This window comes from Dreissena polymorpha, chromosome 2 (genome assembly GCF_020536995.1).
Source record: "Dreissena polymorpha isolate Duluth1 chromosome 2, UMN_Dpol_1.0, whole genome shotgun sequence".
Classification (NCBI taxonomy): domain Eukaryota; kingdom Metazoa; phylum Mollusca; class Bivalvia; order Myida; family Dreissenidae; genus Dreissena; species Dreissena polymorpha.
Window position 1 is genome coordinate 20474121 of NC_068356.1, and position 17566 is coordinate 20491686.

Genomic DNA, 17566 nt, shown 5'->3' on the forward strand with positions numbered 1-17566 from the left:
GTCGAATAACACTGGCCTACGCTGGTAACATACGGTGGTTACATACGCTGTAAAGTGGACTATCCATTTCACTCAGAAACATACTGGGGCGTTAGAAAAATGAGACTATCCCACGTAATTATCCTTCAGTGTTCATTTCTTATGAAAGTTTTACATCACATAAGACCAAACACATCAATTGGACATAATGACATTTTGTTTTCTCAAGGGAATCATTGGCGATATAGCGCATATAAAACAAGACTGATACACATATACTAAGAAGTGAGAAAGTGCAAGCTCCTTTTGAATCCTTGTAAATCGATTGTTACATTTTGGATTGTATCGACTACTATTATTAATGGCCATCGTAGATGTTCTAATGATGATAAAGTTCTGTGATTGACATCGAGTTCTTGCGTGTATGAAATATATACATGTTGATTACACCGTCTACTCTGACTAAGAATATTTAAAGAGTATGCGTACTCTAAGGAAAGACGTGTAACTGTATGTCGACTAGTCCTCGGGATAAATGTGACGTTTAACGCAGATTCACGATTATATAGTATTTTGTCAAAAATCGTATTGTGTTGTTATTGCAATTATAAACGTATCCTTCTTCCCGCGTAGTTATACTTAAAGACCTTGAAAAAAGAGCTAGGCATTTGCTACATCAAATACTCAATAGCTCGGTACCATATGGCCGTTTCTATTGTGTTCGAGAGTTTGCGAGAGTCCTTAAAAAGGAGAACAGGTACGCGAAGAAAAGGTTGCCACATGTGTATTCGAATAAGAAGTTGCCAAAAAGCGGAGAGGTTTTGAACGGTTAATATAGTCGACGCTACTTGGCGAGTTCTGGCGACATAAGTAGATATCACAAGGACAAAGAACGAAATGTTTATACGTTCTGCACCACACACGGTGAGTTGTTGCGAGTTACAACCCGCAATAGTTCGGTACTCAAAATTAGAAAAGTTTGCAGGGCTTAATATTATACAGAATTACTTTTACTAAGGCAAAGAAAACGTTACACAGAAATTAAAATTTTGATTAAAAATCCTTTAATGAAAATGTTTAAAGCCACACCCCTTGAAATAAAGTAGATGTTAATCAATACATATAGATGCAATTTGAACGTGTTCAAAATTGTTTTTAAATCTAGAGCCTTGTTAGCTAGTAATTTATTATTTATTTTTAATTTTAAAACCGTAAGTAGGATTTCTATACGTATACGTACATTTCGACAAACGCGATTATTTTTAAGTTTTAAGCGTAAAAAAGACGGATTTTTACCTTGTAACCACCATATATATTGTAATTGAGATAGATACAATTAAATAAATAGCCTAGTTAGCAAGTCATTCTTTTTTATTCAAACATTACCGCTTTAAAACCGAAAGAAGGATTTCTAGACATATACGTCCGTTTCTACAAACGCGATTATTGTTAGGTTTTAAAGCGCAAAAGAGACGGATTTCTACCTTGTTACCACCAGATATATTCTTATTGGCATAGATAAAATATGTTTCTTATTTATACTTAAATTTACTATACCATGAATTTCATTTCAAGGTGTGTGGCTTTAAATTCATACAATTTAAACACTTAGAGTACTTTTATCTGTAAAAGTGTAACATTTAACGTTATAATATGTGCAACATATGTATAAAGTTGACATTCAATTACAAAATCATATTACAGCTGCCTTTTGAGAAGAGTTACGGAATGGATTTGCATTCGGGATAAATATTCGCGAACAGATTCTTCCTAAAAATGCCATCCGTGTGTGAAAATTAATTTTCAAACAATAAATGTAATACGAAAAGCCTCAAGTTAAACAGAAATATCCAAGAATAATTAAAGCAGTGAAAGTGTTCGGTGATTTAGATATAAATCATTAGGAATGGCATGATACAATATTGGAATACGAAAACATTGGAAGGAAGTACATGTACACTCGTTCGTTGAAATACTGTGTGAACAATTTTTAATTTGCATAACTTAATACATAATTCATACTCATAGTGATATTTGATTAAGCACATGTCTTACCATTTTGCTAGTATATTTGTATAGTTTAAAATGTTATCATTGTAAAAAAGATATTGGAAATAAAACTAAGTATAAAGATTCCACAACTGAAACGTAAAAGCAGACTAAATGATTGATACAACCATGCTGTTTGTTAATATTTGAAAAACTAATTCAACACATGTCGATTAAGCTGTTGCAAAGGCAGATTTATTTTATACATGTAATTTTCACGTAATATAATTACATTTTAAAAATTGTTACTGTACCATTAAATGTGTGGGCAGACTTGCGTCATTTCAAATTTTGAAATTATGTTTTATGTGAAACATATAAACGTTAAATGTGCTGAGACAAATATGTTTTTTTTTCTATCTATTGTTAATAAATATTTAGTTTACGTTGAATGTGTTGATTGACGTTATAAAGCTATTGTCACACTATATCATAATCGAACTGTTGGTATACATCAATTTGTCCCATCCTTTTATTAATTATTTGCCAACGGCAAAATCTTCCATTTCGAGTGATGTCGAAATTTGCCGAATGTTCAACTGTCAAGTCACTTGCTTTTAGCGATAAAACAGGCTTATTAATAGTTCACCCATTTTGAGACAAATAGTATAGACCTGCAGTGTTTAAATATGCTATTATTTTTATGACTGTTCTGTCATTTTATATCGATGGTTTTCTCTGTGAATTGCTATTTTGCTCAAATAATATCTATTACAAATATATCACTAACAATATTGCGAGTAAAAAAATATATACGAGCAATGATTGTGTAGACGTCATTTACAGCAACCAAGGCTTACAGTGAAAGACATGTCCGGCATGTTTTGCACATCAAAACGAATGTTAATTTTAGATTGAAGAAAGGCAGTTGTCGATAACAAATTAAATGTTTCATGCTTAGTTAATCGTCGTGTTATTATGGTCTATACAATTTTGTCTTCAATTGATCCTTGTGGAGAAAGAGACAAACTTATTCAATACTGTATCACGAAAGGCCACACAAAAAAGTAGCACGCGTGTTTATTCATCTATACTCTCTATCCTTTATCATCCCACTAGGAGCGTGCATTTGATCTCCTCCATAGACATCAAGTACTGGTTCTTGTCCCAAGGAAACGAACTCGAGATCGTTTCAATAAGCCTAATGCTGTCGATAAAATCGAGCAAAAATAAATAAAAAAGAAACATTAAACTTCTTCAGTTAAAACAGTTCGTAATGCGGATGCAGCTGAAGAGATACAGAAGTTCGTCTCCATTACTGGATAATGTACGCTCGCTGCAGGACATCAACGTGGCTACAATGATTTAGAATGTACAGTGTAATTTCTTAACTTTACTTCCAATCTTAACCGTCAGGATTGCAGAAGCTATGACAACTCCGTGCAATAACCCCTCCAGAACCAGATACAACTACACAAGAACAATAAATAAATTTATTTACAACATTAAAATAAACTTTTTACAAATATGATATGACTATCAAAAGCAATAAACAACAAAGAATCAAAGTTAATGGCCAGTTAACGTTGTTCAACTGTAGATGTTAGATGTAGTGGTGGAGCACTATTGAGTGTCACGACCTGAACCTATGTTCAGCCATCAATGACCAGAACCGGAACTGAGTACCGGTGTTATTGTTTTGCGACGTAGCAAACTTCGATCTGTATCAAGCCCGAAAGTAGAGTGCAGATAACCCGAACTGTATCAAGCCCGGAAATAGACTGTAGATACCCGAGCTGTATCAAGCCCGGAAGTAGACTGTAGATAACCGAGCTGTATCGAGCCCGGAAGTAGTCTGTAGATACCCGAGCAGACTATACCCGGAAGAAGACTGCGATACCCGAGCTGTATCAAGCCCGGAAGTAGTGTTCTGTCAAACACCGAGCAGATGATGTCCGGAAGTAGAACGTTGTCAAACGCCGAGCAGACGATGCCCGGAAGTAGAACGTACTAATGACGTTTTCGTAACCGGCCGTAAACCGGTGCGAATGGTTCCCCGTATTCCGCCTTATAACGAGGTGTCGTCGGTAATGTCAACGAGTATGACGCCCTGTAGACTTGCAGATGCTCATGTAGCACTGGCGTAACGCTAACGGTGTGTTGACAACCTGATGTCTACCATGCCAAACGACTACCCACATTGAAACGGCTAAATATAAATGACATTAGTAAATACTTTGCCATTAACAACTGTCTTTCAGTCATACCATATAAATATAAATGGTACAATGTTATACAATGTATCACAAACGTATTTACTTTCATAAATGCACAAGTTTCGTATAACGTATTGCTACTCGCTAGAATGCATATATTTAATGCAATGTGTGCAACAAAAAAGTGTACATATAATTCACCAACTAACATTTAAATGTTCAATATGATACTCCACCGTTAATGTGTAATATTGAATTAAATCAAACTCTAATGGTTTGTTAAATCAATTGATGCATAAAGCGTCTATACACAATAAATGATAAAGACATAAAAAGTCATTATTATATATGCCTCGCGCACCTATGATTATGTACACAAGCAAACAACTACACAGGTAATGCAAGTTTCCGCTTTTGACAAATATTTAAAAATTAAAACACAACTTCGGCGTTTACTGGTAAAAATACAAACAACAATTTACTTCATTCCTATGACAATAAATTGCAAAAATTAAATAAAACAACCATTTATTTCACCTAGCAAAAACAAGTATCAACAAAAGCACCGCCTTGCGGGTGCAGACCGCTCATCTATTTTCTTTTTAAAGGTGAAGGGACTGTCATTTTCACTCACAAATGAGGGAGGGGTGGAGTGAAGAGGGGTGTATAGTGTGGGAGTGTGGACATTTATTACATTATCTTCCAAATTTGCAAAAAAGAAATGCAAAAAAAAAAACCGGGGGGGGGTGGGTGGGGGGGTGGGGGGGATTCTTGGGTGCGATGGTTGGACGGTATTTCAAACATAAAATGCTAAAAATAAATATTTGTGTTTTTTAACCGTTTCAAACTAAAAAAAATTGGGGGTGGGTTGGGGTGGGGGGTATAGTGTGAGGGTGTAGTGGTCTTTTGTGAGATGATCTTAAAAAAAAAATTAGAGGGGGGGATTCGGAGGGGGGGGGGGGAGAGTGGGGGGGATTCTTGGGTGAGATGGTTGGACGGTATTTCAAACATAAAATAATAAAAATAAATATTTGTGTTTTTTAACCGTTTCAAAAAAAAAATTGGGGGGGGGGTGTGGGGGGTATAGTGTGAGGGTGTGGTGGTCATTTGTAAGGTGATCATAAAAAAAATCTAAAAAAAAAAAAACATTTAGGGGGGAGGTATGGGGGGGGGGAGGGCACGGGGTATGGTTTGGGTGGAGTCTATTGTGGTATGTCAGGTAAGAGTAGTTTTGTCAAAGTATCAATCAAATCTAATCATAAATGAAGAAGTTATGGTAATTTTAGCAAAATTTAATAATTTGACCTTGAGAGTCAAGGTCATTCAAAGGTCAAGGTAAAATCAACTTGCCAGGTACAGTATCCTCATGATAGCATGAAAGTATTTGAAGTTTGAAAGCAATAACCTTGATACTTTAGAAGTAAAGTGGATCGAAACACAAAATTTTACCATATATTCAAAGTTACTAAGTCAAAAAAGGGCCAAATACCGTAAAGATGACAACCAGAGTTATGCAACCTGTCCGTTTACTGTACCCTTATGATAGTTTGCGAGTGTTCCAAGTATGAAAGCAATATCTATGATACTTTAGGGGTAAAGTGGACCAAAACACAAAACTTAACCAAATTTTCAATTTTCTAAGTATAAAGGGCCCATGATTCCGTCCAAATTCCAGTCAGAGTTACATAACTTTGCCTGCACAGTCCTCATATGATAGTTAATAAGTGTTGCAAGTATGAAAGCAAAAGCTTTGATACTGTAGTAATAAAGAGGACCTAAACACAAAACTTAACCAAATTTTCAATTTTCTAAGTATAAAAAGGGCACATAATTCTGTCAAAATGCCAGTCAGAGTTACATTACTTTGCCTGCACAGTCCCCTTATGATAGTTAGTAAGTGTTGCAAGTATGAAAGCAATAGCTTTGATACTTAAGGAATAAAATTGACCTAAACCAAACTTAACCAAAATTTTCAATTTTCTAAGTAAAAAAAGGGCACATAATTCTGTCAAAATGCCCGCCAGAGTTATCTAACTTTGCCTGCCCAGTCCCCTCATGATAGTAAGTAAGTGTATAAAGTTTGAATACAATAGCATTGATACTTTCTGAGAAAAGTGGACCTAAACGCAAAACTTAACCGGACGCCGACGCCGACGCAGACGCCGACGCAGACGCCGACGCCAAGGTGATGACAATAGCTCATATTTTTTTTTTTCAAAAAATAGATGAGCATAAAAAGAATTTGAAAATAAAATAACTTACCCAAATGCCGTATGTTATGAACACTTACGTCCCAGCTAGTGCTCTAGTCTCAAAGCTGTAACTGTCCGTGTATGTCAAATAGTCTGTCGATTTATACGTGTAACCGCCCAGCAGCGTTTACCGAAAAATCGAGGAACATGCTCTCCATGAACTCAAACTGAACAACTTTTCTTCACTGACCGATAAAATTAGACATAAATCGATCATGTTCACATCACCCGATATCGTACGAATTAAAAGCGTAATTTACTGAGGCGCGTAAGTCTAACTTTACAGATAAACATACCAATTTACAAAAATATGTAGATCAAAGTTTCTTAACACTTAACGTATTTAAACGTGTTTTGGCTTAAAATGAATCTTCTACCACACTGAATAATGTGGTTAACAAAAACTTGCTTAAAACCCCTATTATAACCATCAAACTGAAAAATCTGAAAACTTACATAACTAGACAAATGTAAAGTTCTATACAAATGAGGCCCGATAATTAACATAAAATAACATAGAAATGAGTTAAATCGGAACACCAATACTCTTCGAAGAAAGGGATGATAAGACGTAATATTGGTCTTTTAGACCAAAAGGACAACTAGTTTATGAAAAAGGTTAAGGCGCAATCAGAGCCCATAGTAGCTTATTCTAATTGACGGATATTATAAATTTAACCGCTCGGATTAGGTAACCATGACGAGTTAAATGGGGGTTTTCAGCCAGTATTAATGATAGAAGCAAGATTCACAAATAATGATCGTATAACTTGTTGCTCGTTGATTTCGTGACAATAAAGGTTAATCTAGGAGTTGTTGAAGCGTTAAGTTTTTCTAAAAAGAGACCTGCACGTGACATTCTTATATAATAACGATGTGTAATTGAGACTGTTGATTTAGACAATCCCATTTTCCATCGGGAATCATGTGGGATGATATTTCAAGGATTTAGAAGAATCAACAATCTCGTCGACGTAACAATATTGAATTGTCGTTTACGCTAATGGAAACGTTTTACTCTATTTAAATAAATACCTTAATGGCAGTATTTACATTAATTTTAAGTATCGTACTTGCCAGAAGTTGGGAAAATCAGACAAATACACAGGTTATGAAGTTTAAATGTTGTTAAATATTATAAAATTACATATTGTTACTAAAATAGTAACAAAATGACTTCGCGAGTGGGTTTGAGCCAACAGCAATCAATTAAATTAGCCTAAGCCACAACTCAACAAAAAAATCTAACATAATTATAATGACACGTAGCACACAGTTTGAATAATTCAAATATAGTTTAAAACCGAAACTCCTTTTTACATAAGATTGTTGCCTCTAATTGAATTAAAACAGGCTTGATCAACCATCAAAAGTTATAGTTAAAGATACACTTTCCTCGATGACAACTTTAATCCGATGCTCATAATAATACAATAACAACGATGCGCTATTCCGTTCTCTGAAATTCCATCCGTTTATCTATATTGATTTTAAATCACAAGTTTTTTTTAAATAATTGTATCAATTGCTCACCACTCTCACCAAAATACGATTTACAAAATCGAAATTTCTTGTCGGAGCTTTTACAAACTTTTCCTTTCGAAACTTCCAGTTATTCATAACAACCACACAATCCGAAATATGTTTTGGATTCGTTAGATGCTTGAACAATATTTAATTGTTTTTTATAAATAAAAACCCTCCAGGTCAAAAGTGTTGTCCCTAAAATCCAGAGTCTAACTAACACTACAGTGATTCGCCACATCAATTACGTCACATTAGACACGTAATAAATTGCAGAAAGTACGGAACGCTGGTTCTGGAGTAAATTTTAGTGAATTACAAAATAGTAATATAAACAATAAAACTTAGCGGAGCTGTGTCCGACGTCGATATAAGGCATTAGCCGCATACTGGCCGTTATGTCGGAAGCGGGCCGATTATAGACGCCCAGCCAAGCTCTGCCGTGTGTAATTGTCCAAATGCTTGTATAATGCAAGCAAATTTACTAATTCAGTCAATAAAATAAAATAAGTGAATCTTAACGAAAATAATTTAAGTATTAGTGTTCTTTGGATTTAACGGAATTCTTCATTTATCAATTTAGTCTATACAAAACTATAGATTCATAAACAACTTATATGATGCGAAGATATCGATTAATGCATTGGTTTTACTGTTCATAAACGGCAAGCTGAACTTAAGTATCGTATACAATACACTTTATTTAAGCAATTTTAATCGCTAAATATATTATTTATGTTCGTTCCATAGAAGTCCTCACCCTATCTTAAAAAAGACCTTGTCTCCATATGGATCATTATGTCAAAATCCATATCTTTACGAGATGCTTAGGTGAACGTTCACTTACCTCTTTTGTCCTTTTAAAGGGATCTTTTCACGCTTTGGTAAATTGACAAAATTGAAAAAAGTTGTTTAAGATTCGCAAATTTTCGTTTTAGTTATGATATTTGTGAGGAAACAGTAATACTGAACATTTACCATGGTCTAATATAGCCATTATATGCATCTTTTGACGATTTTAAAACCTAAAAATTATAAAGCGTTGCAACGCGAAACGATTGAATAATTTGGAGAGTTCTGTTTTTGTCGTTAAATTTTGTGAAACTACGAAGATTGCTTTTATAAGGTATAAAATACTTCACATGTATGTACTCGGCGGAATAGCTCAGTAGGCTAGAGCGTTTTTACTTCAGTACTCTGGCAGGACTCTAGGGGTCACTGGTTCGAAACCTGGTCCGGGCAATGTTCTTTTCCTTTTTTTAATTTTATTCTTGATTTTTTACTGGAGCTTTTACGATCCAATGTTTACATTTATCGATATAAAGCATTTAATGAATAAGTTAAAAAATGCCAAAATCTGTGAAAAGGCCCCTTTAATATTGATTGATTTTGGGTAAAACTACCTCCAATATTAAAATGAATTAATTGGCATGCTTGTTTTATCTTCATTTAAATTTGATACTTTGTGATCCATGTAATAGCGTTCTATGATATTATAATGCGTAAATGCTCTGAGGAAATATATACATGTATACATAAGAAATAGTATAACATGTTTTATTTCTTGCGGACACATGGAATATAAAATAATAACATGGGTCATGTTGCAACGTAAGATTACTCTATTGTGTTTAGGTGGTGGTGACAAATAATAACCAAAAGCATCTTTACACATTTACTTTATAATTAAATCACTGCACAACAGATTCACCAACTTCGACATAATGCATTATAACCATATTTGTCGTTCCGAGTTCTAAAATGCACTTGATAGTGTTGATGACTTGCAAAGTAACTTTATCATGTATTTATATTTTAACAATTCGCGAACATCTCTAAAATTGAAAGTGCTCAAATAATTCTTGAAAAAAGCAAACAAAAAGTTGTGAATTATTGTATTTATATTTTTCAGAATGAAGCTGCTATAAAGAAAAGCGTGATTAAAGACCTCCTCAAAAGCGATATTACCTTTGATTTTATGATTGTGACATTTAATTGATTGTAAAGAATAAATACACATATTTTCGTGTGCACTTTTAGCACAGGAAACTGCGATAATGATTAATGTTTTTACTAGGTTAATGTTGACGCACAATAATTCCGTCTTAGCTTTATTTTCATCACATTACTGCCGATTGTGGACCAAAAAACGAGAGACTTTTCACCTTTCGAACAATCTTTCTCATTTTATTTCCTGCTAGGCCAAATGTTAATATAAGGATGGAGTTCTGAGAGTTAAACCCAGACGAAACGTCGCCACACACGAATCTTGCAGAACGTTGTACATCGGTTACTTCTTGCAACATCCGCCATTATGTTTCCCTAGTGTTATTAAAGGCATTATTTTTGTTTTATGAGAAGATGTCTTAACGCAAGAAATCACTAAAACAACAACCACCACATATGATTTTGAATAATTTGACTGATTTTCTTTCTACTAGATCTAACGTTTATATCATGATGGCGTTCTGAATGCAATACCAGACGAAATGATCTGTTTGACCTTCGAATATCTGTTACATCTTTCAACTGCCACAATTTGGTCTCGCTGGGGCTACTTAAGACATGTTTGATTGTTTGAGGAGAAGATGCATTCACTATAAAGTATTTTTCAGCAAACCTATTATATTATGATTGAAATTGACATTAAAATGCAGATGTTGTTTTGTAGTTCCCAAATGCAATTATGAATTGAAAGATAACACATGGAAATTGTGTGCATGGATTGTTTGAATTGATGACAATATTCACTTGATGAGTATAAACTTTGTTTTCTTTCTAACATTGAATCAAGTCAATGATGGTTTTGATTTAAATAGAAATTCAACGTTTGATGTTTTAGTATATTGGACGCAACTCTTGAACGTCGAAACGTAACCGCCCATTGTCAGGTTGAAATGGTTATACACGATGGTACAATATTAAAGTGTCAATTGTATGTGCATTCACTCGTCGCGTATGCTTAATTTCGGAGATGGGGCGTTCGAAATCGCGTAACACGAGAAAAAGTTGCCTACTGACCCTGTAGACACTACCATTTTGTTACAATATATAACTATACAAAACTGCATATAACTATATATAGCTATAAGATAAGGTAAAATGTGGTTAAGTTTTATAAATGAACTTTACTAATGCATAAGTGCCATCTAAAAGAATTTGGATTACCCATAAACAGATCCATAAAGTAAGTTCTAATATGTTCCTGAAGGCGGTAATATGATGCCTTTAAGGTCATATATATACTCTACTGTAGTATGGAAATAAATCATGTATTTAAATAATAAAGCATGATATCGTAAGTTTATGGTATAAGGGCATTGTACAACGTACAACCACACATAAATGTGTCAAAACTATTCGAGATAAAGCAATTCGTTATGTAACTTACCAGCCTGAGAATAAGACTAGTGTAGTCACATTTACATTATTAAATCCTTACTTTAAATCTTATTTTTAAATTTATGTTATTGATATTATATAAGGGTTTTGTTTTATGATATCGTGTGATATTGATTTATACTACACAAACTACTACTACTACTACTACTACTACTACTACTCTACTACTACTACTACTACTACTACTACTACTACTACTACTACTACTCTACTACTACTACTACTACCACTACCACTACTACTACTACTACTACAACTACTACTACTACTACTACTACTACTACTACTACTACTACTACTACTACTACTACTACTACTACTTCTACTACTACTACTACTACTACTACTTCTACTACTACTACAACTTCTACTACTACTACTACTACTACTACTACTACTTCTACTACTACTACTACCACTACTGCTTCTACTTCTACTACTACTACTACTACTACTACTACTACTACTACTACTACTACTACTACTACTACTACTACTACTACTACTACTACTACTACTACTACTACTACTTCTACTACTACTACTACTACTACTACTACTTCTACTTCTACTACTACTACTACTACTACTACTACTACTACTACTACTACTACTACTACTACTACTACTACCACTACTACTACATCTACGTCTTATAATAACTGTGATTTCACAGTTGCGACTAACTAATAATGAAACGGCATACTTATAAGTTGGTTGGCTCAGATGTGTTCCTAGGCGTGTGATTACCAAAAAAGTCCATGTAAAGTAAGATATATTAACCTCTTAAAATGATTTCGTAGGCAGATGCTATGTTTTTGTAGTCAAGAATATTAAGTTATTGAAACGTTTTGAAATATTGTCCAGGAAATCAGACAGTTTTTTTATAGTTGTAAATTTCGTCAAAACAGTGAAAGGAAATAATACAGGTTTATACGATATTGGCATAAGTGATATAACATGTGTTCTAATATTTCAATATTTTTTTCTCCTGACAAGAATACCCGATATAATATGGTCAATGATACATGGAGTTTATAGACTTATTATCTAGGCTAATAAAGGTTATGCATTGTACATGCAGCATGTGTAATTATTTTAATGGCAACTCGTTTCTGCAAAATTGATGCCTCAGAGTGTAAATTAAATGAATTCGCATCATTTGCTTTTCTGCAGTCTTCAATTATTTTCAAAATGTTGAATTTCTAATTCCTCAAAAGAATGAACCACTCAATCAACATCGATTTATTATACGCAATAAAGATGCTATGCAATCCCCCAATCCCCGCTTTTTTAACAATGATCCATCATTGCCTTGCTATAGAACAAACATAGTGTCGGCACTTTATCTTTGAAAGCAATTTCCTTTCTTTGTGTGTAAAATTCGAGTGCTTTATTTCAATAATGAAGTTCTAGGCATGAATTCCAGATGAAACCAACTGCTAGTCCAAGTCAGAGTAACATATCTCACAGACCTGGTTCTACATATATCTAATGTATTTGCCAAAACGTAGTAAAACAGCAGGCTTGCGTCATGTAATCACGACCGGATACTATTTTAGCCCACAAAGGAAAAAAGAAACCCCTAAATTATACCGCTGGTAGTATAAACAATCAGTTTAGTTCTTTGTCGGTACACTAAAAGTTCACTGTTATTTATTATCAGGGTAGGCTTTGATAGAAAACATTGTGCTCTCTCTTAATAATTTGTCCTAGATTTATTGTCATCGCATTGTTGCATATTGTGGACTACTTAACGTGAAACTTTTCACCCATTGATAAATATTTCTGTTTTTTCCACTATAGGTTGATAATATCATTAGGAAATTACGTGAGCAATCATCAGACCTCATGACACACGAATCTAACATTACCTTTGGAGGCATGTTACATTAATGGCTCTTTGTCCTAGGGATGTAATTTGTACTGGATTGGCAATTGACCACTTACCTTAAATAAACGACCAACAAATTGTATGTAATAATAATGCAATACTGCTCCAGCAGCTGGAGTTTTATTTATTTATTTTGTATGAAAAAATGTTTTCATCCACGAAATCAGAGTAACAAAACGCCCTTCGATATTTTGTAATCATGTTTTTTTACAGGTCGCACTTTAATACAATTATGGAGTTCTGTGAGCGATGCATAGGAGGAAACGTTTCAACACCTGAATCTTTAGAAGTCTGATAATCTTTTAAAGCATTTGCTTGATGTCGTAATCACATTGAACCATCTAAGTGAACATTTGGAATGAATCTTAAAATTTAAATTGATGTGGCATATTGATAACGTCTTATTTTTGTTTCAAATAATAAGATTAACACACAAACAACGTACTTTCGTCGAAGAGCTTATATATTGTATGATTAAAACCAATAAAAAAATATCATGTAAAACTATCGGTAAAGATTTACATTTTACTTTATATCCATAAAGAAAAAATAACAAATATCGTCATTTTACTTCTGTGACTGTTGCGAGCGTAAAATGCTCAGGGGACTCATTAATCTAAAACTAAGAATTAAAGGATAATACTAATATTAATAACGAAAACATTAATACTAATAATAGGGTGATAATATGATGCAAATCATTAACATAAACAAAAAGAACAACATCGACAACGACAAAGAATATCAAGATCAATCTCTACCCATTGTCATATGTACGGAATACCGTTAGGACCTTCGTGGTTACACATTAAAATCCAGAGACACATGAATCTAACATAACCTTTGGAGGCATGTTACATTAATGGCTCTTTGTCCTAGGGATGTAATTTGTACTGGATTGGCAATTGATCACTTACCTTAAATAAACGACCAACAAATTGTATGTAATAATAATGCAATACTGCTCCAGCAGCTGGAGTTTTATTTATTTATTTTGTATGAAAAAATGTTTTCATCCACGAAATCAGAGTAACAAAACGCCCTTCGATATTTTGTAATCATGTTTTTTTACAGGTCGCACTTTAATACAATTATGGAGTTCTGTGAGCGATGCATAGGAGGAAACGTTTCAACACCTGAATCTTTAGAAGTCTGATAATCTTTTTAAAGCATTTGCTTGATGTCGTAATCACTTTGAACCATCTAAGTGAACATTTGAAATGAATCTTAAAATTTAAATTGATGTGGCATATTGATAACGTCTTATTTTTGTTTCGAATAATAAGATTAACACACAAACAACGTACTTTCGTCGAAGAGCTTATATATTGTATGATTAAAAGCAATACAAAAAATATCATGTAAAACTATCGGTAAATATTTACATTTTACTTTATATCCATAAAGAAAAAATAACAAATATCGTCATTTTACTTCTGTGACTGTTGCGCGCGTAAAATGCTCAGGGGACTCATTAATCTAAAACTAAGAATTAAAGGATAATAATAATATTAATAACGAAAACATTAATACTAATAATAGGATGATAATATGATGCAAATCATTTACATAAACAAAAAGAACAACATCGACAACGACAAAGAATATCAAGATCAATCTCTACCCATTGTCATATGTACGGAATACCGTTAGGACCTTCGTGGTTACACATTAAAATCCAGAGGGCGGCAATGCGATAGTGCGATAGTACTATGCGACAATGCGATAGTACGATGACGACAGTGCGACAATACGATGGCGACAATGCGATAGTACGATGGGGACAGTGCGATAATATGATGACGACAGTACGATAACGCGATAATACGATGGCGTCAATGTGATAATACGATGACGACATTGCGACAATACGATATCGACAGTGCGATAGAACGATGGCGACAATGCGATATTACGATGACGACAGTGCGGCAATACGATGGCGACAGTGCGATAGTACGATGGCGACAATGCGTCAATGCGATAGTGCGATGGCGACAATGCGATAATACGACGACGACAGTTCGACAATACGATGGCGACAGTGCGATAATACGATGGTGACAATGCGATAAAACGATGACGACAGTACGATAGTACGATGGCGACAGTACGATATGACGATGGCGACAATGCGATAGTTCAATAACACAATGACGACAGTGCGGCAATACGATGGCGACAGTGCGATAGCACGATGGCGACAAGGCGATAGTGCAATAGTACGATGGCGACAACGCAATAGTACGATGACGACAGTGCGATAATACGATGGCGACAGTGCGATAATACGATGACGACAATGCGATAATAAGATGACGACGGTACGATAACGCTATAGTACGATGACGACAATGCGATGATACGATGGCGACAATACGATATGACTATCGCACTGTCGCCATCGTACTATTGCACTGTCGCCGTCGTATTCGCGCACTGTCGAATTGTCGTCATCGTACTTTAGCGTTTTCGCATTGTCGACATCGTACTATCGCATTGTCGCCATCGTACTATCGTAATGTCGCCATCGTACTATCGCACTATCACATTTTCGCCCTCTGGATTTTAATGTGTAACAACGATTGTCCTTACGGTATTCCGTAAATATGTTTATGACGTTGAAGAACAGCCATGAAATATAAACATAAATCTCCTGAAAAGCAATTAGTATATCGCCTTGACATGATATATTGCTTATGACCTGAATCAGGAAATCATTCGAGTTTTTGAATATCTGTTATGTTCACAGCCCTCATATCATATTTGTGAAAATTCCCGACTGGACACAATTATCACACGCGTCGCTATGAATGTAATTAGAAAGAACAATATACTGTCGTTTAGGAAAATACATTTGAGCCTTGTTCTCTGAAAAGGGGGTTTAATGCATGCGCTTCAAGTGTCGTGACAGATTACAGGGATCAACATTAACCTAAAAACCAACTTGCCCAGCCAGGAAAGTACTTAGAGAAGATATACTTGCCTTGATCGTACAGCCACTTACCCAAACATGAAATACCACATTAACTGTAAACCTCATATTTTTAAATAAAGATCAAAATGATACACCACAAAACCTTTTTTATTTTTGAACATTCAACAAAACGATTACAGCAATTAAAGTCTTATTAAAGTCTAAATTAAATGCTCTTTGTTCTTTTTTGCACTTGCCCGAGCGGACAAATAGATTATAAAATAACTTGCACTGACCCAACTTTTACTTGCCAGGGGCAATAGGACAACCGTTAATGTTGAGCCCTGGATTAGCCCTTGCAGTCCGCACATGCTAATCAGGGAAGGCACTTTCCGCCTAGACTTGAATTTTGCCAACAAGAGACTTTCTTTCAACGAAAGCGGAAAGTGTCGTCCTTGATTAGCCTGTGTGGACTGCATTGGTATGATTAAAAAGTACATATTACAGAATCGAAAAGGCAGGATCTCCTACACGGCGTCATTATATCAACTCAATATCCGCCTACCCTAATATCATGAAATCTTATATTCGTAAAATATCATAAATACTTTCATAAACTATATTTTCATCATGCCATGATGAATTTCACGAGGTTTAGACATTTTTTATCTCGTCATAACGAGCCCCGGTATATAGTATATATTTAGCCTCTGGTATTTAAAAGCTTGTAGATAAAAAGTTATTTTAGTCGAGAGGATTACTAAATTGAAACACATGGAAATATTTCCTATACAATTATTAGGTCAAGAAGTCATTTGTCCGTTACGATCGGACGCTTCAATACAATACCAGTGTAAATATGTTTGATTGTTTTCGCGTGGAAGACGTTCAGGTCTTATTGGCTGACAGGCCTGCATTATGACTATTACGCAGATGCGTTCCTGAATTCCATATTGTTAGTTGCTATTTTTCTGGAGTAAGAACCCACATAAATGATACGATTGAAATTAAATGACAAGATTAATTTTGATTTAGTACATGAGCAATAAAACAAGAATCGACTCGCTGCACCATAAACAATTCCTGGTAAAAGGCCTATAAGATACATAAGGTTAAGATCGATTTACTTATGGATAATTGTCATACATTAACATGATAAAGCGCATGTAATGATTGGAAAATCACGTTTCACTTAAGTTGAGTTAAAATAAAGCACACTTATAAAACATTTAACGCGTTTGATTTTGCTCTAAGGCTACCGAAAATCTTCGAGGGGATATTTTTTTTGGATTCACTAACTTCATTCTGATTTAAAAAAGGTTTTATAGTAAAGATATGTATTGCCATTTCTCAAAGTTCGAAAATGTATGATATTTTTTGAAAATCTGTGCAC